Genomic DNA, 27,180 nt, shown 5'->3' with positions numbered 1-27,180 from the left:
TTCCGCTGCCCCGAAGGCAGATTGCGGCTTTTGGGTCTCGCACGTGTGTGTGTGACGGTGCCAGCGTCCTCCGTAAGCAGGTTGGCCGCAGAGGCTCAGTGTGGTGCATCTCTGCCCCCGCCTGCGGCACATGGTAGTTTAGATTCCTGAGGGTTGTTACTACCTTGGTCTGCTCTAGGATCTGTTGTTGGGCTTAGTGTGCGGGTGCTGGGTGGGGTCTGTGGCCTGTGCCGGAGGTCAGCCTGGAGGATCTGCCCTTAAACTCTGATTCCATGCATTGTAGGAGTGCCCGCGGCTCAGAATCCAAACAGAGTCGAATGAGCTTGAGCACAAAAGTGGCAAAAACGAGGCCGGCTGCCCCGCCCTTGGAAACGATTCCTGTCCCTTTGCGCTGATTTGTTTTTAAATCCGGAAATAGGCAATTAATTTACGGCGAGTGCTTGTCATTGTGCCGGGTGCATGGGGGAGTGAATGAGAGTCAGAGATGGTGGTGAGGGGTATAGGCTAAGGATCTAGATGGAACAGAATACTAGTGGGTTATGGATCAAGCCCCCTTTGTGTGTGTGTGTGTGTGTGTGAGGGGAGGGGGCATTGGAAATGTTTTGGAACCCTGAGTGTGAATATACTGTGCAGTATAGATGGCCATCTCTACCGGAGCATGAGTCTGTGTGTCTGCCTTCTCTCTGTAGATAAATATCCAGTGGTCATTGTCTGAATTCCAGGTGCCTGCGAATGTAATGTATAGACTCTGTAACTGGCTGGACGAGGGAATATATACATACAGTCTGTTTATGTAAGAGTGGGTATATAAACGTCTGTAGTGCAAATATTCTGCAGTCTGAATTCTCTCTGGGTGAGTGTATATAATATATTCTTCTGTCTAAGTATATTATATACAGGAGACTCTCTCGAAAAAATCTTAACTAGCACGTTCCATCCGTAGATCTCAAACTGCTTTACACCGGGGGTCAGTATCATCATCCCCGTTTTATAGCTGGGGAAACCGAGGCACAGAGAGACGTGAGTAGCAGGCGTTCACCCAGCAGGCCAGTAGAGGAGCTGGAACAGAACCCAAGGTCTTGAGTCCAGTGCTCTACCACCTAGGCCGGGCTGCCACGTTACAATCACTGTATCTCTGTCAGAGGGTGCATGTAATTGTCTGATTTCTATAGCTAGAATGTCCTGCCACCCCTTAGCCTGAACTCCGTTAATTTGTTTTACCTCCTGTAACTCTGTTGACTTAAATACACTCCAGCCATTGCCGTCTCTAAAGCACATTGCGCTATTTTATGTTTGTTTATTACTACATGCATTCATAAGCTGCCCATCTCCGCGGCATCTGGGCTGCCACTAGAATACCAGGAGAGCATAGCGAGGCATTTCTCGGGTCCGGTGCTCTGGGCAGAGGGGTGGATTTGGAGCTCATGGTTCGTTTCCACAGGGTGGCAAACACCTTCCCATTTCGTATGCACTCGCTGCCAAACCCGTTGCTAATAGGCTGTTAAGCTTGAGTGGCCAGTGCCGTAGCCCTCAGAGCTCTGAGTTCCCCTATAATTAACCCTCTAAAAAGCAGGCCAAGGGGTGATCTCAGGAAGGCTACGAGTCGCCGCGCATTAACCTAACTCCTCGGGAACAGGGCTTTGCCAGTGACTTTCTCTAGTTTTTTTGAGGATGTGACAGGAGCAAGGGCAACGTGCCAGTGGGGCCGAGGAACCCCTTGAGCAAACCACCCCAACCTTGTGCTGATCCCTCGGCCCTTGCGCCTGATAAGCAGGCTCCGGATGAGGCTGCTGGGGCAATCGGGGATGGTGAACCTGGCGTGGTTAGCCAGGCCATGTGCGGGCTGAGAGCGGGGAAGAGGCAGGGAAGCTGTAGGACAATGTTGGCCCAAGAACAAATGGGGATAAACTGAGGCTGGAAATAGGGAGACGGTTTCGAAGCTCCAGAGCCGGGAGGATCTGGAGCAGCCTCCCATAGGAGCAAAGGGCCTCCCTGGTTTGGAGCTGGGTGAGTTTGTGATGGGCGGCCTGCAGTGGCAGGGACTGGGTGCACTGACCCCGGCGGTCCCGCCACTCCCCAGCCATTTTCCAAACCGTCGGCTTGTAGAGTCCTCTGAGCAATGGCTTTTCGGCCAAGAGCTCTGCTCTCGGGGTTAAGCCTTCCAAAAAGAGCTCTGGCAGAACGAACACCTCACGCGGCTCGGTGGAACCCAGGTTCGAGGGCTGATACCCAGTCCCTGAGTCCCCAGGCACCTGCGCTTTGCACCTTTCTTTGCTGTGTGCTCCTGATGTGTTTCAACACACCGAGCCCCAGTGCAGTAACTCTGAAAGCCGTGCTGCTCAGACCCCCGCGTGGGTGCAGCCCCCGAGGTTCAGTCCACGGAGATAAGTTCAGGTTGGTGCTGCAGGGACAGCTCCAGTCACCCTTCCAAAACGAGATAAGAACAGGCACCATGTACTGGCTAGATCTTTTATCTGCCTGGTTCTCTCTGGAACTGCTGGACCAACTGACCCCAAACTTGCCCCACTCACATGAGCTGAGTGAAAACTTTCAGACTAACCTCTTTTCTGGCAAAAAATGTACATTCGTGGAGAGTACTTTTGTGACTTTGTGTCAGTTTCACCAAATTGTTTTGGTTTAAAGAGGGGAAAAAGCTAAAAAAAGGGGTGGGGGGGGGAATGTGGTTTTGACAGGTTCGAAAGGCGATGGCCCAGGTTTTCCGTTCAAAGTGACTTTTTGTTTGAACGTTTCTTTTACTTTTATTTTTTATCTACTTCAAAATGCTTAGAAATGGTTGAAATCAGAACTAATTTATTTTTTTAAAAAGTTGATGAATGAAAAAGTCTAAAAATGTCATTTTGTCTTGATCAGAACATTTTGATTTTGCAAGAGCAAAATGCTTCTGTTCCACCCAAAGCAAATGATTCTTTTGCCTTTTTGATTAACCCCAAAATTTGGAAAAATTTAGTTGTTGGGCTGAATCCACCCCCCGGTTTTCCAGACTCGCCAGTGAACCGAAACATCCAGGCTTTGCACGCCTCCACCGCTCACCCTACCCTGGGGAGTTACAGCAATTTTCGAGACAAGCAGAGCATGCTTGTGGATTTTAGAGCACTTTGAAACATCGCTGGTTGACTGAGCCTTAACTATGGTCTCACCCTGCCCCAGTGTGTGGCTGTCTGCTCACGTAGCCAGCTGGTGCAGCGTGGGGCTGGGCTGGGCTGGGACCCCCTCTGCACTGATCCACAGAGGATACGAGTTGTTACAGTGCCAAGTGGCAGAGGCCTGGCTCTTTAGCTCACGCTGTAGCAGCAGGGAGGGTTTCGCTCTGGAGGTCCCTGGTTCAATCCTGGCTGCATCAGCTAAGATGGTGACTGGCCGATCCCTGGGGAGCTGGGTGCGGGGATGGGGGAGCAGGAATTGGCAGCAGGAGGTGTGGGGCGGTCAGTGGGGCGGCGAGGCTCATGGGTTTGGGATCAGCGCTTGTTCCGTTTGGTCTGGCAGCCAGTGATGAGACTGGGGAGGGACGGGTCCGAGCACCCTGCACGGCTGGGTAGGGCGCAACCAATTGTGGCTTGGGGGAGAGAGCCAGCTCTGGATTTAGCCCATGTCCCCCCCCCTTAATAAACTTTCCCCAAGCTGGGCTCTGAAGGGTGGAGATGTGTGTCTGTCCCAGCCCCAATCTGGGGGCCTTGAAATGGAGCGCCCCCATCTCCATGGTGCAGAGACATGGCCATTTGTGGGCTGGGGGAGAACCTCTTCTTAGGGAAGGAGCATGGTCTAGTCGTTAGTGCAGGGGGAGCTGGGGGCCAGGATTCCTGGGTTCTCTCCCCAGCTCTGGGGGAGAGTGGGGTCTAGTGGTTGGGGCAGGGACAAAGGATCAGAATCCTGGGGTTCTATCTGGCAGCGCAGTGTGGTGTGGCGGTTAGAGCTGGAATCAGGACTCCCGGGTCATATCCCTTCTGCTGCTGAATCACTTCCCTTCTCAGGTTCTTGGGATAATAATAATGACTGGCCTTCTTGGGGGGGGGGGGGGCTATGTCTGTGCAGCGCCTGGCACAATGGGGTCCTGACCTGGTCTGGCTGCATGACCTCATTTAACCAGAAGCACCCGAGTTGGGCCAGGGCCGAATCTGGCCCTGTGCTTTTGCAAAGCCCTTTGAATGAAAGGCACCGGGTTGGGGCTGGTGGTCCAGGAGGGCATCAAGAGAGATGGCAGGGTGGGGAGAGACAGCTGGGGTGCATGTGCCCCTCCTGGGTATTTCAGGGGCATCAAATCCAGCCTGGTTCGGGATTCCTCCAGCCAGATGGCTGCAGATAACCCTTCACAGCTTTGTTGGCATTGGAATTATCGGGCGGGGGGGGGACACCCATGACCTTCAAATCCCTTGTCACCACATGTCAATTATCACAGCTCCATCAGATGGTTAGCAGTGCATTAGGGTTGATCTAAAAAGCATCACCAGCAGCTAGGAACGTGGCGTAATGATCTGTTTCTCTTGCAAGGTGGGGAATTCAGGGCGGGGGGAGAGGGGGGTTCAGAGGAAAGGGGGGTAACATCCAGGGCTCAGCTTCACTGTCCGTGCAGGAGGGCTGGCTGAGGCTTCTGAGCCTGTGGACACAGGGCATTCGGCATCATTGGATGGAAATGTGGCAATGCAGGGACGGGGCGGGGATCTGATGGGGATAGCTGGGGGAAGGGGAGGTTTTCCAGAGAGGGAGAGATTCCCCCTCCCCTGCACCCAAAAAAATTATCCAACCCCCGTACAGCCCCAGGGCTTGTCCGCAGGCAGCTGGTGGGCGCTGGTGGCTAAGCTGCCGGTCTCGCCTGCGCGAGCCAGATTAGCACTAGCGTGCCATGCAGGGCAGCTGACCCGTCAGCCGGCTGGGAAACAGGTCGCCCCGCTCGCCCTGCTGGCAGAAGCCCCAGCCTCATCCTGGCCAAACGGGCCCTTTCCCAGATAGCGGGCTCTGCTTGGGGCCTGCTGGAGGCGCTACCCCAAAGCCCTGGTTAGCTATCGGCCGTGTCTCCGCGAGGGAGTCTGCTGGGATAGCGCCACCGGCAAAGCCCTCCAATGGAGACGAGCCGTAGTCCACTGTAAGAGAGGCTTGGGGCGGAGGGGAGGGGGGCAGTGTAAGCCACTTCCAAAGTGCCATAAACTGAAGTGGAAGAAGTCCCCTCTTATCCTGGAGCAAGTATGTGGAGGGGGAGTTTTACTGCTAGAATGATGTCATTTATTAGGTGTCTTATGGTAGCGCCCAGAACCCCATGGCGCTAGGTGCTGTATGTTATTGGGTGTATTACGGTAGCGCCCGTGGCCCAGGTCAGCTCAGCTCCCCAGCAGCCTGGCCGGTGTCGGGGGGCGTTAGTCGGCGTCTCAGCCAAGGGGAGGTTGGAGGAGGGTTTGGCAGGACAAGGGGGAGCTTTGCGGGGGTTTCCAGGGGCAGCGGGAGGAAGCCTGAGGGGCTGGTTTGAAACCAGCCGGGGGGCGCTGGAGGCTGGCGGAGTGGGCTGGTCGCAGGCGAGAGCGCAGAGAGGATTGCGGTTTGAATTCACCCTTCGCTTGTACTGGTGTAACTCTGCCAGTCCTGCCCGGGGATCTACCCCATGGGAGCGCTGCCTTTGGTTGCTCTTTGCTGCTGGCCTGGACCCTGATCAGGGGGTGCCGGGGGGATGCCCTTCCCACGGGATGGGCAAGGTCTGTGCTGGTTTGAAAGAGGCTTGGGGAAGGGGGAAGACACTCATCGAGGTCCTGACTGGGACGTGGGTTTAATCATCTGGAGCTGGGAGTCAGGAGGGATCTATCCCTGGCTGTGGGAGGGGAGTGAGGGCTAGTGGTTAGAGAGGGAAGAGGGGGGTTGGGAGCCAGGACTCCTGGGTTCTGTCCCCAGCTCTGGGAGGGGAGTGGGGGCTGGGAGCCAGGACTCCTGGGTTCTATCCCCAGCTCTGAGAGGGGAGAGGGGGCTAGTGGTTAGAACCGGGGGAGGGAGGCTGGGAGCCAGGACTCCTGGGTTCTCTCCCCGGCTCTGGGAGGGGAGTGGAGCTGAGCTAGGGGGTTAATGTGAGGAACTGAACTTTCTCTTGCCCCCATACACAGCGGGCCGGGCTCTGTCTGCCCAGCAAGCCCCCTGCCTTACAGTCTTGCGGTACGAACTGCCTAGTCCCCTGCCAATTCTCCCCCAGCAGGTGGAATAAATGTCTTGGCTCCCCCCCGGACAGCCAGGCTGGTCTGTGTGTGTGTGGTGGGGACACAGCCCGGTCCGCCTGCCCGTCTGCTCCACGCAGCCTCCCCAGCGCCGGCGCCTTCCCTGGCCAGCCTGGCGGCCATCTTGATTCTCCTGCTCGCTCTCCCACTCTTCTTCCTTTGTCTCGCTCACTCGTTCTCCCTCTTTCACTCGCTCTCCGCGCCCTTCCTTCCTCCCCATCGCCTTTCTCCTTCCTTTCTTGCTGTTTCATTCATTTGTCCTCCTTGTCCCTCCCCACCCCACCCTGGCCCCGCTGCCACTTCCCTTCGAGCCACAGGGCCCAAAACCACCCCCTGGGCCACCCGTCCCCCCCAGTGCAGGCTGGCCCCCTTGGCCGGGGCCCACGCGCTCGCTTGGGAAGCTGCCTCCTTTTCTCTCTCTCGCTGTCCCGTTGCCGACCATGTTTTGGCTGCCAATGAATCCCCCCCGCCCCCAGCCGTTGGGTTTTTGGCTCTGGCTGGGGCTGAGTCTGTGCCGAGCCAATCCCTGACCCCACGGGGGCAGCCACTTTGCAGAAAAACTTTGTTCTCACCGGTGGGGGGGGGGCAGGGAATGGAGCACAGCGATATTGGGGGGAGGGGGGGTGGCGCTGGCAGGCAGAGGGCCCGGGAGGGGCGGGGGGATTGGAGGACTGGCTGCTTTGGGTTTGCCACTGGCAGGGAAGTGCAGAAGGGGGGTACCGGGGAGTCGGGGGTGGGCATCAGGGGCAAGGTGCTAGGGGGGCTGCGGTGCCGTGGGGCTTGGCGGGGGGGGGATCAGGAGCCCCCCGCGCTCGCTCCTGCCTGCAGCCGGGGTTCTGGCTCGCTGCCGGGCGGCTACAGCTGTGGGCTCGGCAGCATGGCTACGCCTAATGCTGCAGTGCGAAGCAGCAATGCGGACCGCGGCAGCCAATCAGGAGGCAGGTTTAGCCGGGCCGGCCCGCGCCCCGATGGGGTTGGCTAGGCGGGGGGCAGATTTCAGAGCGGCCTGGCGAAGGGCACAAAGGAGCCCTTAAGGGCTGCGGAAAGCAGGGGTGGCGTGTCCGCCTTGGGACCCCGGGGCTGAGGGGCTCTGCTCCGGGATTCTCCGCGCTCCGTGCGAGCAGTCCTGCTTCGTGCAGGCAGGGGCAGGGTTGTCTCTGCGAGCTAGCTGCAGGGAGAATAGCCAAGCAGAGGTCACGTCACATGGGCACGACCTGCTTGGCCCTCCTCATGGCTCTCTCTGCCCCCATGATGCTAAGGGGGAAACTGAGGCACGGAGCGAGGAACTGATTCAGCTTAGGCTTCACAGCAGAGCCGGGAGCAGAACCCAGGAATCCTGACTCCCCAGTCGGTTTCTCCAACCCCTGGCCAAGGACCCACTCAGGCTCTGTTTTCCCTTGCCTGGCTCCAACGGAGTGGCTAGCACACTCCTGGCTTGTCCTCCACCTAGGGGCCAGTGAGAGGGGGTGCGTGGGTGGGAGAGGCAGCCAGCCAGGCCGGTTAGCGTTATCTTTGCCGGAGCGCTCCAGCGACTGACCACAAGTCAGAGCTGACCACTCTTTAACGAGCTGCGGCCTGCTCCTCGTTAATCTAATTACCCATCCCTTCCCTCAGCCCGGGAGGGAGCGTAGTCTCCCAGTGCAGCCTTCGCGCCGCTCTGCCTGGGCCGAGGTCCCCAAGTGGGCGGCCTGCTAGGTGAAAGGAAGCATGCTCCCGGGCTGCTGAGGGCTCGCTCTGCTGGGTGCGTGTGCCGCTGCACATGCTTGTGCACGTACTTCGACACGGGAGCGCGTGGGCCGGGTGGGCACCTACATGCACAAACACACGTGCGCTCGCAGGCCGGCCGTGCAGGCCCGTACACGCCGACATGTGGGCCCTTCCACATGTGCTGTGCGTGCAGGTCCGCAGGCCAGCCCGCGGGCCGTGCGTGCACTCGGTCAGGCAGAGTGTCTGCACGCACTTGTGCACGCTTACGTGTGCACTAATCCTGCTTTGCTTTCCTCTTGCTCCTCCCCGGTCAGGGTCCCTCTTCTACAGCCCCAGATGAATTTAGGCTCCTGGCTCCCACCTTTCCTTGGGCAGAGGGCAGCATTATCCCTGCTTTGGAGATAGGGAAACTGAGTCACAGAGCAGGGACGTGGCTTGCCTGAGGTCACAGTGCAGATCAGTGACAGCCAGGACTAGACACCAGCAGCCCTGACCCCCCTGGCGGGACTCTAAGCACTCTGCAGTCTCTACAGAGCCAGGGGCTTTAACGAGGTTTCATTGCAACGGGCCCGCGTTGGCCCCCCCCAAACGTGCTGGTTCCTTGAAGGATGCCAGGCTCCAGAGTTAAACCTTAGGAGAGTTTTCCCCCACCCCCTTCCTGTGGAGTTCGGGAGCTTAGTGTCCTGCCGCTCCTTTGACACAGCGCGGCTCTGCGAACATGCCCCTGGGGATTTGCAGACCTCTAATGAGTTATCTCCGCTTTGTGCCGAGCAAAGTGGACATGAATCTGAAGCATTAATCCTATTAGGTACAGTTCACACTGTCCCTTGAAGGCGCCCTTGTTATCCCCAGCGCTTCAAAATTGTTCCCCTACCTACCCCACCGCCCCCAGGCACAGGGGGCAGGCTGCCTCGCCAGCCCCGGAAAGCCGCGGTCACAGATTCCAAGGCCAGGCTGACTTCCCGCAGGGCCGCAGGACTTCCTCAAGGTGCTGGGGAAAGGGGTAGAGCAGCTGGCCACTCATGGACACCCCCAAGCCAGGGGTGCCATGGGGTCTAGGCCTGCTCTTTGCAGATGAGGAGAGGGCCTGGAAAGAGGAGAAAAGGCAAGGAGAGAGTGGGGTCTAGTGGTTAGAGCGGGGAGGGCTGGGAGTCAGGACTCCTGGGTTCAGAATCCATGCTCCGGGAGGGAACCAGGGTCTAGTGGCTTAGGGCAGGAGGCTGTTCCCACCTCTGGGAGGGGAGTCTAGCAGTTACAGCTGGAGGGCAGGAGTCCAGGTCTTGTGGGCTCTATTCGTGGTCTGAACTCTGAGCGTGAGTCTCCCCTTCTCTCTGGATTGAGCTGGCATTGGGCCGGGCAGGAGATGTGGCCTGAGAGCCCGAGTGCAGATTGGCTCCCTCCCTGCTTAGGGGAGTGCCTGACTCTGGAGCAAGGGGGCTGGCGGTTAGGGCTGTCACCTTGGCCTTTGGGTTTGAGTCGCAGGCTTCTTGGTGAGAGTCATTTGGCCCAGAGGCAGTTAGGAGCTGACGTACCTTTGGGCCATTGTCTCTCTGTGCCTCAGTTTCCCCCTCTATAAAATGGGATCCTGCCCTGCCTGGGGGGTTATGAGTCGCCTCAATGATGGGGCCAGACAAGTGCCTCAGCTAGATTTGACTTTCCCAAACTCTGATTTGAGGCCAGAAAAAATTCCCCTCTGCACTTGCACTTTTCTCCAGCGTTCCGGGCTCCGTGGGATCTGGGCCTCTTCTCCAAACCCCTCAGTCAGGTCTCTGAGTCCCCTTCCACCGCCTGAAACTCAGCCTGGCTTTCGGTTCAACCCTCAACCCCATTTCGCCTGGCTCCTGGCGAACCCAGCCGCCGCGACTTTGCAAGGAAAAAAAAATCTGGCAGCTATAAGGAGACGCAGCGTGGCCGTGGCAGTAAATGGGACAAACAGCTGCTTTCTTCCCTCCCCAGAGCTGGCTGCATTTCAGTACGTGGTGAACTTACGTACACCATGTGTTTGTATGAGGGAGAGGCCTAGTGGGTAGAGTACTGCGTGGGCACTCAGGAGACCTGGGTTCAATTCTCTGCTCTGCTGCTGGGTGAGCTTGGCAGTGTCTCGTCCCCGCCCCATGCCTCAGTTTCCCCATCTGTGAAATGGGGAGGGTGATCCTGCGCCTCTTTGGGCAGCATTTGGAGATCGGTGGAGGAAAAGTGCGTTTCTGGGCGTTGGCCGAAGAACCACGTGAAACTCTGCCGTCCTTTCAGCCAGCCCTGCGAGCTGTGATTCACGCCGGCAGTCTCTCTCCCTCTGAATTGTTTCAGATTCCACGTCTCCCTGCGGTTTCCTATTCCTTGTACCTCCCAGGCGTTGTGCGGTTTAACATTTCTCTCCCGCCGAACCTTGCATTTTTCACGCGGGGGCGCTGGTCGGTTTGCGCTGCCTGAGGTTTGGAGGGGGACCAGGTATTTTAAGAGTCAGAGGCCCCTTCCCGATCTGGCTGGCTTGTAAATAACGCAGCTCACCTGGCTGACATATGCCTCGCCGCAGGGAGTGGGAGAGCCGGGGGCGGGGGGCTGGCTGTGGGTTGGGGGTTTTGTGCCTGGTCTGCAGTGGAGTGTGACTTGGAAGAAAGGCGGGGAGCTGTCTGCGTTCCCTCGCCTTTGTCCTGCCTTAGCTCAGAGCTTGGCTCTGAGGGCTGGTGGATTGAAGTGTGGATCCGATCAACCGCCCTGCAAGAGAGGAACAGGCTAGCGGTTACAGCGGGGGCACAGGGATCTGGGACTCCTGGGTTCTCGTCCCAGCTCTGGGAGGGGAGTGGGGTCTAGCGGTTAGAGTGGTGGGGGCTGGGAGCTGGGATTCCTGGATTCTGTCCCCAGCCCTGGAAGGGGAGTGGAGTCTAGCGGGCGACTGCAGCCAGGGCTCCTGGGCTGCACTCCTGCTTTGGGGAGGGGGTGGGCTCTCGCACTGACTTTCTCATGCTATGGGCATTTGTGGACATGCAGTTAAGGCAGGAGCTGGCTGGGACTCCTGTGGGTACCCCCCCATTGTGGGGTGGCCTGTTCCTGCCCCAGTTTCCCTCCCACACCCAGCAGGGGCCAAATGGGGCAGCTCTGCAATGACGCCTGTTGGCAGGGGGAGCTGGTGACCGATAGCCTTAGGCTGGGGCCGTGGGGGACAGGGTCAGGCTGGGGCTGGCATGTAGGACAGGCAGACTGTGGGGGGGAATGGGGGCTTGGGGTGCAGGCTCGGCGGGGGGGGAATAGACTGAGGCGGATGGGGGCTCAGTGAGGACAGGCTGGGGCAGATGGAGAGACAGAGGAGGGGACAGGGCCCCTGGGAAGACAGTCCAGGGGGACCCACTCTTCTCCCATGAGGACTCGTGGGCCAGGTCAGCTCAGAGCAGGGACACAAGCTCCTCTGACACTCTGCGATGTGCGTCCAGCTGCTGGCTGGTGTGGCCGTATATGTGCTCTGGGGGTCCATATAGATGACTATTGCCTCCAGTGTATGGGATGGGGGCCCTGGAAGCAGTTGCTTTAATAAATGAGGGGCCTGATAGCAAAACATCTGAGAGCCACCGGTCTAGTGGCCTGCTCCCTGGACTGGTGGTTAGAGCAGGGGTGGGGTGCTGAGAACCAGGACTCCTGGGTTCTCGTCCTGGCTCTGCCCTTGGCTTGCTGTGTCAAGCCCTCTGCCTCAGTTTCCCCTTCTGTGAAATGTGATAATGGTGTTTTCAGGTGATGCCAGGTGCCGTCTGTCAGCGTTGGGCGCGGTTGCTTAGAGCCCTCAGGAGTCTGATCAGGAGAAATGCTGATCAGGAGAAGGATTCAATAGCCAATGGGACCCTGCCCAGGCCAGCAGTCAGGCCAGCATCCCCCCAATGGGCCTCTGCCCCCATCCAAACCTAAGAGGAGTCCAGCGGGTCTGTACCCAGGGAAATCAAGGGCTCTCTTTCCATGACCGACCCCTACTTTCCAGGCCTTGTGCTGCGAGGGCCAGGGCTGCTAACGAGCTTGCCCGCTCCTCTGGCTTAACGAGCTGCAAGGTCCCCTGAGCTGAAGGCCCTGACCAGCCGCTTAACCAATATTCTCAGCATTCAGCTGGTGTGCAGCAGAACCGGGCTCTGTTCTCATGTGGCGAGCAACACGTGGCCACAGCTGCCAGAGGATGAGTGGGGAAGAGCTGGTTCTAGCCCCACGTGACTGGCTGCGTGAGCGGGGGAAGGGTGGCTCTGTCCTGCCTCAGTTTCCCCTTTGTAAAATGAGGATACTCCCTCCCCAGGAGTGGCAAGTATCCCCCTGCCCTGATTGGTGCCCTGAGACTGTCTGCTCTGGTTTTCACCTGCGATTGTGGCCCGCAAAGCTGCGTTGGCCCCTACATCTAAGCTGTAGGCAGTGCAGTGGTATGCAAAACCCTGGCTCAGCTTCCGTCGGCCCCGTAGGTTCCTAAACTCCCTCAGCCCCTCATAGCACTTGAGTTTCTGCCCCTGGGTCCGTGCATGGCTGCCTCCTGCTAGGCCTGGCTGAGCCCCAGGGCGATCCACCTGGCAGGCGGAGGAGCGCCTGGCTCCCCCCATCCAGCAGTGACCGTGGCGCGTTGGGGCTGCCCCTGGTTCAAGTTGATGGCGAGAGAAGATTTAAAGGGGGGCTCCCAGCTCTGCGGAGGGTGCTCCAGCTCCGGGCTGCCTCTGTCTCGCCTGTTCCATGGTGGGGAAATAATGACTGAGCCAGTGGATCCGGGCGCCTGGATCCTGTGTCCCCCATCTCCACGGGGCTCCCTCCCCACCAGGCTGCAGAGTCAGGCTTACGCTGTCGTGACCACCACCCCGGGAGCCGCTCAGAGCAGCTGGATTTGCATATGCAAACCAGCCCCCCCCCACCAGCCCCCCCATTGCTGGGCGACTGAGCTGAGACCCGGGGTGCCTCCCACTGAGTACAATAAAACGGGGTTTAGCTGCCGTCTCACTGCGGGCGGTGTTCCTGGGACTGGCACTTCCCGAACCTGGGGAAAGCTTTATTTAGCTCCCTCGCCGCCCACGGCTCGGCCCGGCACACGCCGGGGTTATTTTTACTTTTGTTTGGCACAGCCGGCCAGCTGAGCTCACCGGTTGGCCCGTACCGGTGTCAGCATTAGCCTTAATTGCAACCAAATGAATCATTCTTCCTGGCTTGATGAGATGTCCCGGTACCCGTCTCCCGTCACCCAGGTTTCTCCCAGCCCCCGCCGCCCCCGGGAGCAATGGCACAAAGGGGTTTGGCGCCTCGTTGGGGAGAGCGGCTGCCACGATTCTCCCCCTGCCCCGGGAAGGGCTGGAGGGGAGAGGCCCCTTGTGCGGCTCCCCACTGTACCATGTCAGTTTCCATTTTGCAATAAACCGGACGAAAACCAGGCTCTCGCAGCCTCGAATTTTGGGATCTCTTGGCTGGCTTTTTCCGAGGCATTCTTACAATGACCTTCTCGTGTGTGTGTGAGCGCGGGTGTGAGCGTTTAGGGAGGAGCCGCCCACGGTGAGATGTAAAAGCCATTTGCCTTCGATTTCCGAAATGGCTGGACTTCTTTATCCTCCTTATATAAATCGACCCCCTTCCAGAATGGCGTCTTTTTTTTCTCGGTTGATTTGGCATCTCTGTCCCGACCTGCGGCTTGAAGTCTGGCTTCATTTTTTCATCCTTTTCTTTGATGGGTTCGGGTTTTTTGTTGTTTGTTTTTTTTAAGTTACTCTGCAAAATTGTAGGTGAATTTTTTTCTTTTCTTTATTTTTTTAGAGCGCCTTCTGAAAGCGAGACGCACAGCTCCAGCTAGTGCCAGGCATTGGGTAATTGTCTAGTGACTCGTTCACACCTCTTTGCCTGAGCCACAGACCCAGCCCTGCCCCCCCATCCCGCTCTGCTGATGCCCCTCAATCTCGACCTACAAGCCCCCGGCTGTCCCAGCCCTGGGATCCTCCTGCGCAGAGACAGCAAATAATGCTGGAAATTGTGTGATGTTTTCTGTGCTGTGTGCAAAGCGGGTGCGACAGGTCCAGGGCACGGCCCTGGTGCATGGAGCAGTTAGTGCAAACCTCTGGACCGAGCTCTGCTTTGCTTTTGTGGTTCAACCAGGGAAGCTAACTAAGAACGTAGGATCAGCGCTGTGACGATGGGCCAGAGCTGTGGCAGCCAGAGTCTTAAGTTTGGGGCAGTTTAGATTCCAGGGGTTCGGTTCGGACCCCGCTCAGTGGGAGATTTTAACCAGGCCACGTGTATCCAGTTTCTGTGTTTGTTCCAGACTCAAATGGGAGGCCAGGTGTGTGGTCGAGCAGGAGTAGGTGGGGACCCTGGGAAATCTGGCAGAAATCTGGGGACCTGGCACCAAACTGTCTGCGTAGCAAAGGGGCTGCGTCTCTCCCTGGTCTGGCTGTGGTGTCTGGTCAACCTAGCTTCTGCCCAGGCCTGTGGTACCCCACAACTAACCTTCCCCCGTGGAGCTTCCGGTCCCTGGCTGGGCCCTCGCAGCCCTGTCGGGGGGAGGGAGGGAGGAATGGGGGTGGGGAGGCTGGAGCAATCGGGAACATTTGAACATTTTGGGCTGTGCTTCCAGGAACGAGTTGGGCTTTGCCCAAGTGACTTTTCCCCTTCAGACCTGTCCAGACTTTGCTTCATCCCTGCCTGCCAGGGGAGTGGGGCCTGGGGCAGGGGGTGGAGTTGGGACTCCCCTTCCGATCCGGTTCTGGGGGAGGAGTGGGATCTAGTGGTGAGAGTCAGGACCTGGGTGTGAACCTGGAGCGGCTGGGCTGGGTTTGGAGCAGAGGCTGTGGAGTTGATCAGTTGTACCTGCGAGCGGCGCCTGTTCCCAGTGCTACAGGCGGACGGGAGCCGCCCTGGCGGTGACACGGGTTAAAGCGACGAAGGCTGGCATTTGACGGCAGGGGGAAGAAGAGAGGCCAGGTGAGCAGCGCCGGCGTGCGTGGCTGCCCTCTCCGACAATGGAACCGCTGGGGCTGCCGCCGTGCCTGGCGAGGGGAGAACAGAGACCTGCCCCTCTCCAGCACACACCCCATCAGACGCGGGCACAATCGGACACAGGCACAGTCACTCGCATGCAGCATCACACGGTCACACGTGCTCTCGCACACGCTGCCATGGGCACTAACACATGGTCACACTTGCTCTCACAAGCACTATCACGGCCACTATTGCACGGTCACACTGGCTTACGCACAGGCTGCCATGGGCACTAACACACATTCACACTGGCTCTCACACACACCATCACGGCCACTATCGCAGGGGCACACTGGCTCTCGCACGGGCCCATAATGCACAATCCATTCACACTCACAGTTGAGCACAGTGACACTCTCGTATGCCCAGTCACACGCAATCGAGCACAAATATTTGCATTTTCGCACACACCACTGTGTCGAGTCACACAACTGCACACATTCCCACTCGGATGGGCTCAGCATGATAGCCGTAGAGGTCGATGTGTGTGTTTGGCGGGGTGGATCTGTGCTAGGAACGGGGGGGACGGGACAGGACGGCGACAGGGCAGCTGGTTGTTCATTCCCCCCATGCCTTTCCTGCGTGTTACTTGCGAACAAAAGAAAGTTTGCAAAGTGATTTAAAATGTTATTTAAGGACATCTTGGCTCCTGCCCAAACCTGCCCTGTGGAAACTTGTGTTTTGTGGTTACAGAGCTAGGAAAGATGCACTCTCTGATTTTCCTCTGAACGTAGAGGGAAACAGAGAAGACGGCTTCCCTTTCCTTAATGAGGGTGAAGAACCGAGAAGTAAAGGGACACCAGGCGGAGGCCACTAGGCATTTCATGGGCCTGATTTCCCCCCATGTGTGAGGAGCGGGGGAGGAAGGAAGTTAGGGTGGGTGGAGCAGTGAGGTAGGCTGGATTTGTGGTTATGGCTCTGCCCTGGGACTTGAGAGATCGAGGTTTAATTCCTCCTGTAACCTACCGGTGAGCGGGTATGGCAGTTCTCCCCCGCCCCCGCACTCTGTAGAGAGGCAGCGTGGTCTAGTGGATGGAGGTTCTGGGTTCTACATCTGGCTCTACTGGGTGACCTTGGGCAACTTGCTTCCTTTCCCCACGCCTCCGTTTCCCCATCCGTAAAAGGAGGATCCTGATCCCGCCCGCCTTTGTCAAAGGCTTTGAGATCTCCTGCTGAAAAGCGCGAGCTTATTCCTGGTGCCTGAATTCAGCCCTAATCCTAGCGAGTGTCCTGAGTCTCTAATGCCCCCACCACCTCGCTCTGACTCTTGTGATTTGATGGTGAGTCTCGCACTACATGGTGTTTTCCTTCAAAACCCGGCTCGGGGAGTCAGGGGAATAGGCCAGGTCTTGAGCTTCCCCTGCTGGAGGGGAGGGAAGTTGGCTGAGGAGCAAAGCTTGGGAGTACGACCCCTCTGAGAACCGAAAACCGGCGGAGAACTCTGCCACGTGTCATTCTGAAGCCACTCTTGGGACGTTTTGGGGGGCTGGCCCCACGATTTTGGAAGGTCTGAGGCTGGCAGTGCCGTTCTGAGGCCTCAAAGCCAGCACACGGCTCCACTGACTTGGGTCCTGAGCCAAGAGTGGCAGGATTTCTTAGGGTCCAGCCTCTTGATCCGTTCCACACAAGAGCCCTTCCCTTCCTCATGCCCCTGGGCTGGCCGTGCGAGTCTGCAGAGGGGCAGGCTATGGTTTAAATCCCTTCTCTGTCTTTCCCTTAGTGAAGACAGAGAGACGGACGGACTGACCGGCAGACACAGTGGGGGTGGGGCAGGGAGCGAAAGAGGAAAATGAGAATGAATCAGTTTGGCGCGTTAGACCTTGAAATATGCCTAGTCAGTGAAGTCTCCCGCAGGCTCTGTGCTGTGTTATCCCTCTGCCGGCCGGGGAAGGTGTTTCTAGGTGGGCCGGTAACAGGGCAGAGGGGAGCCCAGAGATGGTGCCCTATAGCGACTGTCCCAGTTACTAAGCCCTCTGCTGAGAGCAGGGTCTGTTCAGAGCGATCCCCAGATACACCCCCCTCTGCCCTCCGAGTCACCTTTGTCTGCTGCAGTCTGGGTGGGTGAGCGGGGAGCTGATTAGGGGAACCAATGGCTGTCCTGGCTGTGGGGCGGATCCCTGGCCCTGGCCCTCAGTGGAACAGAGCTGTCGGCACTTCTGTAGTGGCTGCTGACGGCCTTCCCCCAAACCTCCCCCTTCCTTGGCCCAGAGTCACTCCCAATGCAGGGTTTGATGCCCCCCTTTTCTGACTCAGCTGAGAGGGGGCCAGAGTCTCTGCAGAGTTTGGAAGCTGGCCCCCTTTGTTCCCGTGGAGCAGGGCCAGTATCCTGGGCACTGCAGCTTCTTCTTGCCCTCCCAGCATGGGTAGGAGAAAGAAGCCGTGAGGGTTGCCCTTCCAACCCAGGCCAGTCGGCAGCCCTGCTTTTCCTCTCTTGTCTTCCTCCCACTCCTGCCGACTCCTACCTGCTCCTGTGCCCTATCTCCTAGCGGGAGGAAGCAGAAGCATCCTCTTCGCAGGCCTGACAAAAAGAGAGCACACTTCCTTCCTGTGTGTGTGTGTGTGTGTGTGTGTGTGTGTGTGTGCGTGTGCGAACATGCCCAGCTGGATAATCAAGGCCCCAAATATAGGGAATTTATTAATAATAAAAAAGTGATATCAAAATTTTTGTGATAGAATTGAAGTGAAAAGAGATTTGATTTGATTGTTTTCTGGAGACAGATGGGGTGTGTGTGTGATTTTAAACAGTCTCTTGCAGGGTTTGCAAAGTCCAGGTCTTGCAATTAGAGGCAGGTGAAATGTTTTGTCCGAAACTTTTTTTTCCCCTTCTGAAAAATGCAGATTTGGCACAAATTCACATTGGTTTTGCCATTTTTTGTGTGTCAGCCCCTCCCCACAAACATGCTGAAAAGCAAAATGTTTCAATTTCTCAGTTTGCAATTTCCTTCCATTTTATTGTTACAAAGCACATGTAAAAAAAAACAAGAAAAAAAGCTCAAATTGAAATGTTCCGTTCTGGGCGGGAGGGGAGGATTCATTTCAGTTTGATTTTTCAGACTTGTCAGTGAACGTCAAAATCCGGTGTTCACATAACTCCGCTTGCCATGTTGGGCTAATGCGGGAGAACCGGGGGTCTGAGGTGCAGCTGCCCTAGAAATGGGTTGGAGTTGCGGGGGGAGGGACAGAAAGACACACCTGGCACCGAAACTGACCAGCAACAAAAGGGCAACTGACCAGGCCTTGGGTGAGGCGGCGGTGACATTAGTGACAACCCTGTCTGTTGTTCTACATCTCCTCAGTTTAGGTTCTCGTCCCGATCCCTCTCGCTGCATTGTCTGGTGGAGAAATAGGGTCCAGATTTTGGAACTGGATGCACCGGTACAGGGCATTTACCTGAGCTGATCGAATTCCAGGACCCAGTGCCTGTATTAGAGATTATGTTTAGAATGCCTTTGAGGGGCAGATTTACAAAAATTGCCGGAGGGATTTAGGAACTAACAAACAAAAATGCACCTGAATGCCCCAGGCAATTTGGAAAATCTTGCCCCCCTGATGTCTGTGGAAAGCGTTCTGGTCTCAGCTCCCAGTGGCTAGCCTTTCAGAAGCGGTGCGTGCGCTCCTGAGAAAAACCCAGCCCCGAGTGTCCCAAAGGGAGCTGCCGGGGATGGAGCAGTCTGGACAAATCAGTCCCTTAGTTCAGAGCTGAGCTCTTTTGAAAATCTGCTAGGGTCCTTGGTCACCTCGCCCTGCGCTGTCCGGATGTGAGCCTGGGCGGGCAAAAACTGATGATTAATGATTATTTCCCGAATCTTTAGGACTTGTGAGCGCGCTTAAAAATAAGGGTTGCTCCAGAGTGGCAGGGCTGGGGGGTGGGACAAGGGTCAGGGCTCTGGATTGGTTCTATCAGGGCCAGGTTTTCAGAAGTGGCCGTTGAATTGGGGAGGGGGCTAGACGTGAAGCACCGCGGGCCTGGGTTCCGGAGCTCCTGAGCACCCCCAATTCCATCTGAAGCCAGAGGGAGCTGTGCCCACCCCCCACATTTCCTGCCCCAGCTGCCAGTGGTGCTAGCCATGGCGGCAGGGGAGGGAGGGGGGAATTTTTTAAAGGAAAACCTGCAGCAGACAAGACCTTTGTGCCGGGCGCAGAGCCCAGCGAGCTGTTGGGCCTCGACAAATAACAGCAAAGGCTTGCTCTGAAACGGGGCTGCCATTGAAATCAGTGAGCTTTGCAGGGACTGAGCACCGTTCAGGATCCCCCCTTTCTGTGGGCTTGTGTGCGGGGCCATGTCACCCACTCGTTTAATTAGGCCCTTGGGAACATTCGGACCAATTCATCTCTCTCCTGGGATGCACTGGTGGCTAGTTTGGACTCAGCCTGTCCTTGTTCATTTGCCAATCCGAATGTTCCTTCCAAAGCCCAGAGACTCCCACCCCACAGATCCATGGGTTTGGGGTGCTTTGATCCTGCTATGGGAGAGAGAAGAAATGGGAAGCTGATTTTTTTGAAATTGGGATAATTCGCCTCCCGCCTCGCCGCACATCGGCACAGAGTCAGTGGTGCATGGTCCCATGAACTGATGGCCTGGGTCTCTCTTGCACCACCCGGGGGCAAAAATACCTGCAGATCTCAATAATTTGCTCTGGGATCCATTTAATGCTGCAATGGAAAGAGATGCAGAGACAGAAACGTGTGTGTGTGTGTGTATCAGATGATCACAGTGTGTGTGTATTGATTGATTGAGGCTGTGTGTGTATCAATCAACCATTGGGTGTGTGTATTGATGAGGGTGTGTGACTCAATTGATAGTGTGTGTTGAGTGATCAGTAGGTGTGGGGGTGTATCTGTCAATCGACCAGAGTGTGTGAGTACACTGCATATAATATGTAGGTATATTTCATATATGCAAGGGGTGTTAAAAATGAATGACTCAGGTTACGCTGCAGAGTCCGTAAAAGGAGTCTCATTTTCCTTACGTGCCGAGCACTTGTTCTGTTGATGTGAGATCCCTTCCTGAAGACCCTGGCAGCCATTGAGCACCCATTTCTGGAAGCTTTAGCCCCTGTGCGTGTACGGTTGCTAAGATCGCGCCATAAAGAAGTGATATTTTTTAGAAAAAGCAGGCCCTACTTAATGCAAGGGCCAGAAATAAAATGGCAAATAGAGTCCTCTGTACTGTTGGTTTTGTACTGTCTGCCTTAAAAACGCTTTCCTTGCAGTTGTTTTTGCAGGGTTTTAGGGTGATCTAGTGGCTTACAGTATCAGAGGGGGTAGCCGTGTCAGTCTATGCCACCGGGCTCCTCGTCCTAGTGGCTTATATTTGACGGCACCTCGAGATGGGCATTTGGGATGGCTAACTAGGTGTTTCTACTTGCAAAAATCGTCGCCATTTGGAGACTTTGCAGCTGCAGGTTTGTTCTCTTGCTCTGTGCCAGCTCCTGGAAATGCGTGTAGCGCTGACAGGGATCTCCGGGTTTACACCAGGTGGGAAGCTGGCCCCGTTGGCTTCAATAGGCCTCTGCCGATTGACACTAGCTGGGGATCTGCTTCTTTATCTCTCTCTTTCCATTTTCTCCTCTAGCTTCCCCTCGTTTTCTCTCTGCGGAAAGTGCGACACAAGCTGAGGTTTTTTTAACACAAGCAAAGAAAATGACAAAGATCTTTAAAACACCCCCCGAGCCCCAGCAAAAGTCACCTTTCTTATTTAGGGGTCTCATTGACATTTGAGTGCTGAGTTCTTTTGGCTGTAATGGCGGGGGCAGGGGAGAAAGTTTTCCAGACAGGAACCTGCTGGCCTAGGTTCTAGGAGCTGAGCAGAGCCCGAAAGCAGGCGGATGGGAGGATTAAATTAAACACAAATAATTACTATCTGGGGGGAGGCAGGGTTTGTGTTGATACAGGGGAATCGGGGATCCCTGCTAGATGAGGTGCCTCAGGCATGGTCCATGGTGCTGGGTGGATCTGAAAGAGAGAGATGCGGGGGGGTCCAGCGCCATAGGAGGAAATGCAGGGTCTGCAGGAAAGATGTAAACCTGCAGTGAGCTCTGCTCCTGGGGTCCGGCCTTGTGCGATTATGGCATTCCTGCCCTCAGGAGCGGGGGGTCCCTTTGGAACCAAGGAAGCAGCCGTGAGATTTTGCTCCTTAAACTAGAGGAGGTGGGGCCCTGGCCCTGGCCATGGACTTGCGAGAGAGCGGGCAGAGTGCGGCCCAGCGTGGGCATGCAGCGGGCTGCCAAGGAGAAGGCGACATGGCTTTCCTCATCCCCTCTCCTTTCTCCCGCCAGCCTGGAGCCCCCTGCTCTGCTTTTAACCCTTTCGATAGGTGTGGTGCCTGGATCTTCGTGCCCAGCTTGGGCACTCGAGGGTCTCTCTTTATAGAGCCTGTCCCCCTTCACTTGCTTTATCCCTTTCTCTTTCCTTCTCTGTTGTTCTTTTTGTCCTTTTCCCTCCTTCCAATCTCTCTCCCACTCATTTGTGCCTGAGTCTTCTCCTTCCGTGACCAATCTGAACACAATCCCAGCGGGGCTTTTTGTACCTCACACCGAGCACCATGGGGCGAACCCCCCAGGCTCCAAGCTGTGTATTTGGAGATTGGAGCCCAACCCCATTGGATAGGACAAGAACTGGATCCAGGGGCCTTTCCCCAAATCCCCTTCTCGCTTGTCCAGCGGCTAACACGGACCCTTTGTGGAGCACGTTCAGCATCGACAGGCCGATGCTCTGTTTATTTCTGCTCGTGATTTTTTTTAAAGTACCGGGGCTGGAAAAGGGATTTTGCAGCTGTGCATGTTAACATAACCCAGTCCCCAAAGGGGAAGAGAGTGCTAGGCATTTTAGCTTTCTTTCTTTCTCTGTTCTTTCTCTTTCCCTTCCCTTCTTTCATCATTCTGTTCTTCTTTCACACTCATCCTTTCGTTCGTTCTGTCTTTCATTCTTTGTAAGTCACCCTTCATTAATTGAAATGTTTTGTCCTTATTAAAACCACTCCCTCCGCCCCACCTAAGCACATAATCGATACATTACTTCTCTGCAGCTTCCAGGTTTTGGGTTGCGGAGGGCCAAGAGCAGGGCTTAATTTGTAATGAAAGAGGTGCCGGGGCTCAAGCCGAGAGGTGCCGGGGCTCACCCCTGGCAACCCGTGGCACAAATTAAGCACTGCCAGGATAAAAATCCATCTTTGTTTCTTCGCGGGAAGATGGGCCATGTGCTGGCCATGACTGCCCTTCAGTTCCTCATTTATACCCATCCAGAGAGGAGCAGAACCATGGATTGCTCTTTAATGGGGGGTGAAAATGATTGTGTGAAATCTCTCCCCACCCCCGTTTATAACCTGCAATTTTGCTCTTGCTGCCAAGTGTTAGGGGCTGTGTCCGATTCCTCCCCTCCCTTTGCAGTGTGCTAATTACAGCCACAGGGCCTGGTCCTGCTGTATGCTTAAGGCCAAGAATGGTTTTACTGAGAAAGACATCTCAGTGGAACGGGTCCTGCGAGGAAGGTTTCCTTACGTGGGGTTGTGGCCGTGGGGTTGGGTCCATGACTTCTGATCAGTGGATGTTGCTTCGTTCCCCTGAGCTGGGCTGGGTGTCTGTGTGCGGGTGTAGCTCAGCGAGGTTGAGTTTCGGGAGGTTTTGTTTTAGCAGAACAAAGGGCCAGATTCTGATTTTAGCCGCCCGGCAGCAAATCTCGAGCAATCCTCTTGCCATCCTGCCAGACTTACCTCCGGGTAAGCCGAGAGCAGAGTCTCGTGCCCTGTTCTCGCTGAAGAAACGTGGCGAAACGGCGGATGGGAGTTACTATGGAAGCCGGGGGTCTTATTTGTGTCACTGGCTTTATTTTTTTAAGCAGAACTCCCACTGAGGGAAAGCCACTTGCAAGGAGATGGCTCAGAGTGAATGTAAAAGTATGAGCTGGGTCAGTGTGGAGTGTTCTCAGACGCCTGGCAGAGTGCAGGAGTGCCGGGCTATGCTTGTCAGATCCCCGGGCTCCTGACTCCCACGGGTGAGGGTCTGGACCTGAAGGACTTAGATACTGAAATCCCGTTGACTTTCAGCAGGGCTGGCGCTCCTATATCCTCCAGGTTCTTTTGAAGAGCTCTCTCCTGGCTTATCATAGACTATCAGGGTTGGGAGGGACCTCAGGAGGTCATCTAGTCCAACCCCCTGCTCAAAGCAGGACCAATCCCCAATTTTTGCCCTAGATCACTAAATGGCCCCCTTAAGGATTGAGCTCACAACCCTGGGTTTAGCAGGCCAGTGCTCAAACCACTGAGTTATCCCTCTTACACCCGCTGGGGATCCGGCCCTACAGGCTCCGGCGCCACCAGCCTCTTTAGCACATGCCTAGCGTTAAGCGCGTGAGCGGGCCCGCTGTGCGTGCGGGAAGGCAGGCCTGGCTTTCGTACTTGGTTGAATCAGGCCCATGGTTAGATTTCGCAGTCCCGGCTATATAAGAAGGCTGTTTCGGAAGAGTTTGCAAAGGGTTAATCAAGGGTTCGGCCCGGTTTTATTGAGTGGTTACACTTCAGTAGGTCGCAGGGAATCTCATATAAGACCTTTAAAGTGATGTGCTTTGAATCCGTACAGCAAACACCCTTTCCCTCAGCAACCTGCCCAGCCCAGGTCATCACCCTGGATTAGCCTTTACAAGCCATTCATCAATGGAGCCTTCCGACTGATTGTGTCGCGGAGGACTTCTAAGAACTTTGGCACAGACCCTCCAAGCTATTTAGGCGCCTAACTCCCCTGGGAGAATCTGAGCCATTTTCCCTCTGCAGAGAGAATTGCACAGGTTGTTGGGGGGGGCGTTTAAACAGCTGCTTTACGTTAAGGGACAGGCGTGTGTGAGAGGAGGGCTGGGGAAATAACAGCAGCGAAATACCTCTTTGGGAAGGTAAGGCAGCTTCCGAGGAGCTCAGCTGTGCTGCCCAGTACCAGCTGGAGAGAGAGGGGCTACGTGGGGGCCTCGCTCCGCTGGGTCCGTTCCCAGCCCTCAGACAGGCAGCTTTCCCATTGTAGTTTCAGGCCCCGTGTTCCAGCCCTGATTTCCACAGGCCAACGTCCCTGCCTGTCTGCTGCAAAACTCCAAACCTCTGCTTGAAACAACAATTAATTCAGCTCCTGTTGACCTATGGAAATAAATGGGTCAGAATAAAAGCATGAAATGTACCTATGGGGGGCCCAATCCTGCAGCCATTCAAATTGGGGGCAAAACTCCTCCTGATTTCGCCGACTACAAGAGCCAGACTTGGCACCCGCCGTAGATAGGGCCCGATCCTGAGGAAACATTTACGCGTTACTCCCAACAGGCCTCCTTGTGGAAGTAACACCACAGCCGCGTGCGTTTTCCAGGATCGGGCCCGCAACCTCCGCAGCGGTGCCGTAGGGGAGAGAATTATCCTGGTTTGAATCCAAATGTGGTTTTCGGTGAAAAGCGAGGTTTTCTTCCCCTCCCTTTGGCGGCAAGCGCTGGGCTCTGCCTGGCGGTGAAAGTCTGTGATGATTTGGGGGCTTTTTGTAAGTGCTAGGATAGCTTTTTTTTTCTCTTGTAAAGAAATGTTCAAGACGGGGATAATTAAAGTGTGAGGAGTAAATTGCCCCTGCTCTTTCCTGCGGCATGCATTGTCTCCTCCAGCGCTGGCAACTTCTGCCTCTTTTCGGAGTGAACTCCCCCACTCCCCCCGTCTTAATTTTATTGCAGCCTGAGTTACAAACCCAGCAAACTGGCAAATGCGAGTAACTCCAGGCGACCTCCCCCGTCAGCCTCTCACCTTCCTCCCTGTTAGGACGCGAATTGGCTTCTCACTGCGGCTGCAGGCGGCCTGACGCATGGGATGGGCACTCAAAACTTTTTTCCCCATGGCCCCAGACTTTCTTTTTTTTTTAACGGGATACACGGGCAGAATATTAAATGAAAAGCCCCTGAAGTCCATCAGGGCTGCTGGCCAGCCCCCGGGCTGTGTTCCCTGCTCCGTGCACTGCCTTTCAAAATTGGTTTTTCAGGGGCACCTAAACTGCAGCAAAAATCTCGCTCTGTATTTACCCCCCGGAAATCTGTAAGCAACGCCCCCACTTTCCTGCCGCTCACAAACCACCTTCTCCACTGCGGTTAAAGTGATATGGGAAACTTCTCCTTGTGCTTATCTGAACCTCGATTAATCTTACCCATTATCTGTCTGCAGGATCTATTATTATTTGCATAATACATCGTCAAATCTGCTTCATACCTTCCCTGCCTTTTGTACAGTTCTGGTGTTGCTCCAGTCCCAGTTTTGGGAAGCCAGGGCAGGTGTGGGTGGGGTGAACTGAGAATGTTGTTCGGAAAAAGGGGAGGGAAAAGACCCAGTTTTATTTTATTAAAATGGGTTTGATCCTGCTGTCACCGGAGTCGCTCCGTATTCCCATTCGCTTTCATGGGAGCAAGGATGCAGATATGAAAAGGATCTGCGATGTGGGTTGGTTTTAAAGAATATTTTTTAAAATGAATATATATAAATGAGACTGTTCTTCCATCAAAGAGACTCCAGAATTTCTCCCTTTGTTACATTTTGGAAATCGACGGGAGCTTTTTCACTGGCTTTGGGGGGAGTTGGAATATTTCCCTCCCGCTGGGTATTTTTATCAGAAAAAATAATCTGATGACAAGTCAACAGCGGCTGGAAAGGAAAGAGAATTGGTGTAAACCCGGCACCGGGTTTGGCTGGATTTACACCGGTCCCTGGAAAAGGTTCGCCTCCTTGAATCGGTGGGGTGGGAGACATCTGCCGCAAGGATTTTCCTGAGCAAGGCAAAAAGAAACAGCGAAACGCTATTGCATTTCCCAAAGACCCCCCCCGCCCACCCCCCCAAAAAGGTGCTGGCCCTGGTCTCACCACCTGCGCCCCAGCAAGGAGAAATTTGCTTTCCTGTTTTATTTTTGTCAGATGTTTTCCTTTTAATGAAATTCCTTTTTTCCCCCTTTGGTGGTTGTGCGTTTCCACTTGCCAAGCGGTTCCTTTGCTTAGTTTTTACAGAAATAAAAACTTTTTTTTGTCACTAGAAGTTGAGCTGGCTCAGGAGGTGTTTTACTGTCAATGGTGCCTCCCCCCGCCCCCGGGGGTGAGTGAATTTGAGAGCTGGTGGAAACAAAGGGCAGACAGAGCCAACAAGAGCCAGGTACAGTGAGGGCATCTGCTGTTCATGTGTCCCCCAGCTCTGGCAGTGCACCCCGCTCTGCCCTGCAAAACCCGCTGCTGTGCCAGCACTGGGCTCCCCCCACCAGCTCAATCCCGACCCAGAAGCCGCCCTTAGTGTTCCAGTTCCAGGCTGCCCCCCCTCCCCCAGCTGTGCTGATGCCCTTCAATCCTGACCTCCAGTCCTGTCCCCCTCCACCATCCCAGGCCTTGGCTCCCCCTCAATCCCGGCCCGCATCAGTCCCTGCTTTGCCAGCCCTGCCAGTGCCCCCCAGTCCTGGCCTGCTTTTGTCCCCTTTCTTCTCCGCCCTGGCATGCCCCTGACCGATTGTACCAAACTCCTCGGCGCTTTCATTATAGGCACTAAAGAAACCTCTGATAATATAACTCCAGTGATAATATTTATATAGCTCTCGACACCCGCCAAGCCCTTTACGGTCATTATTGACTGGGGACGGGCGATGAGATGGGCGAACTCATTTTTGCTGGTCACTTGCTTAGGGCTTCCCGTGGCCTCTGAAAGTCAAAGTGGGCTTACGTCAAACTTCCTACTCAGATCCATTGTCCTTGGGGCTTCAGGCCCTGCAGGGATCTGTATGGTGCGGGGTAGGGACCCACGTGTGGGTTGAATCTGAATCAGCGAGATCCGTAATGACCGACAGGGAGGCAGTCAGCTTATTTTGGGGGGAGTCCAGATACTTCGCTGCAGTTCTTGCCACTGAAATCGTTAGAGAGGCAAACGGCACGTTTAAATAGGGGAAGCAATGCAAGCATTTGCAGGTGCCAGGGGAACCTTCAGCGGCTCTGGTGGCTGGCTGGGCCCGAGTCCTTGCTTCTCTGCTTCTGTTCTGTGTCGCTGGCACTCCGTCGATTGACACGGGGATTCGAAACCTCCGATTTCCCTTTTGCCCAGTGATTCCCTCAGCTTCCGGGGACTTATTCCTGGTGGACGCAGGTGTAGCCAGAAGCAGACAGACTCGTGTGTGCACGTGTGCAGAATTGAACCCCCCAGAGCGGATGGGTACAGGGCACTCCTGCTTGTTAGCTGCGCTCCCAGCTGGGTCCAAACGCGGGCACAACACTGCACTGAAAGAGAGTTTTGGTTGTGCGCAAGCAGGATCGGGACCAGCATGTGGC

General features: G+C 55.7%; 1 protein-coding gene across 6 annotated transcripts in view; it reads left to right on the top strand.

The window, feature by feature from the left end:
- The window catches only part of NFIX (nuclear factor I X), a 149,084-nt gene that overhangs the window by 35,262 nt on the left and 86,642 nt on the right, over nucleotides 1–27,180 (top strand). The window lies entirely within an intron of this gene.

Source organism: Chelonia mydas, chromosome 20 (genome assembly GCF_015237465.2).
Source record: "Chelonia mydas isolate rCheMyd1 chromosome 20, rCheMyd1.pri.v2, whole genome shotgun sequence".
Lineage (NCBI taxonomy): Eukaryota > Metazoa > Chordata > Testudines > Cheloniidae > Chelonia > Chelonia mydas.
This window is presented reverse-complemented; position numbering and strand designations above follow the sequence as displayed.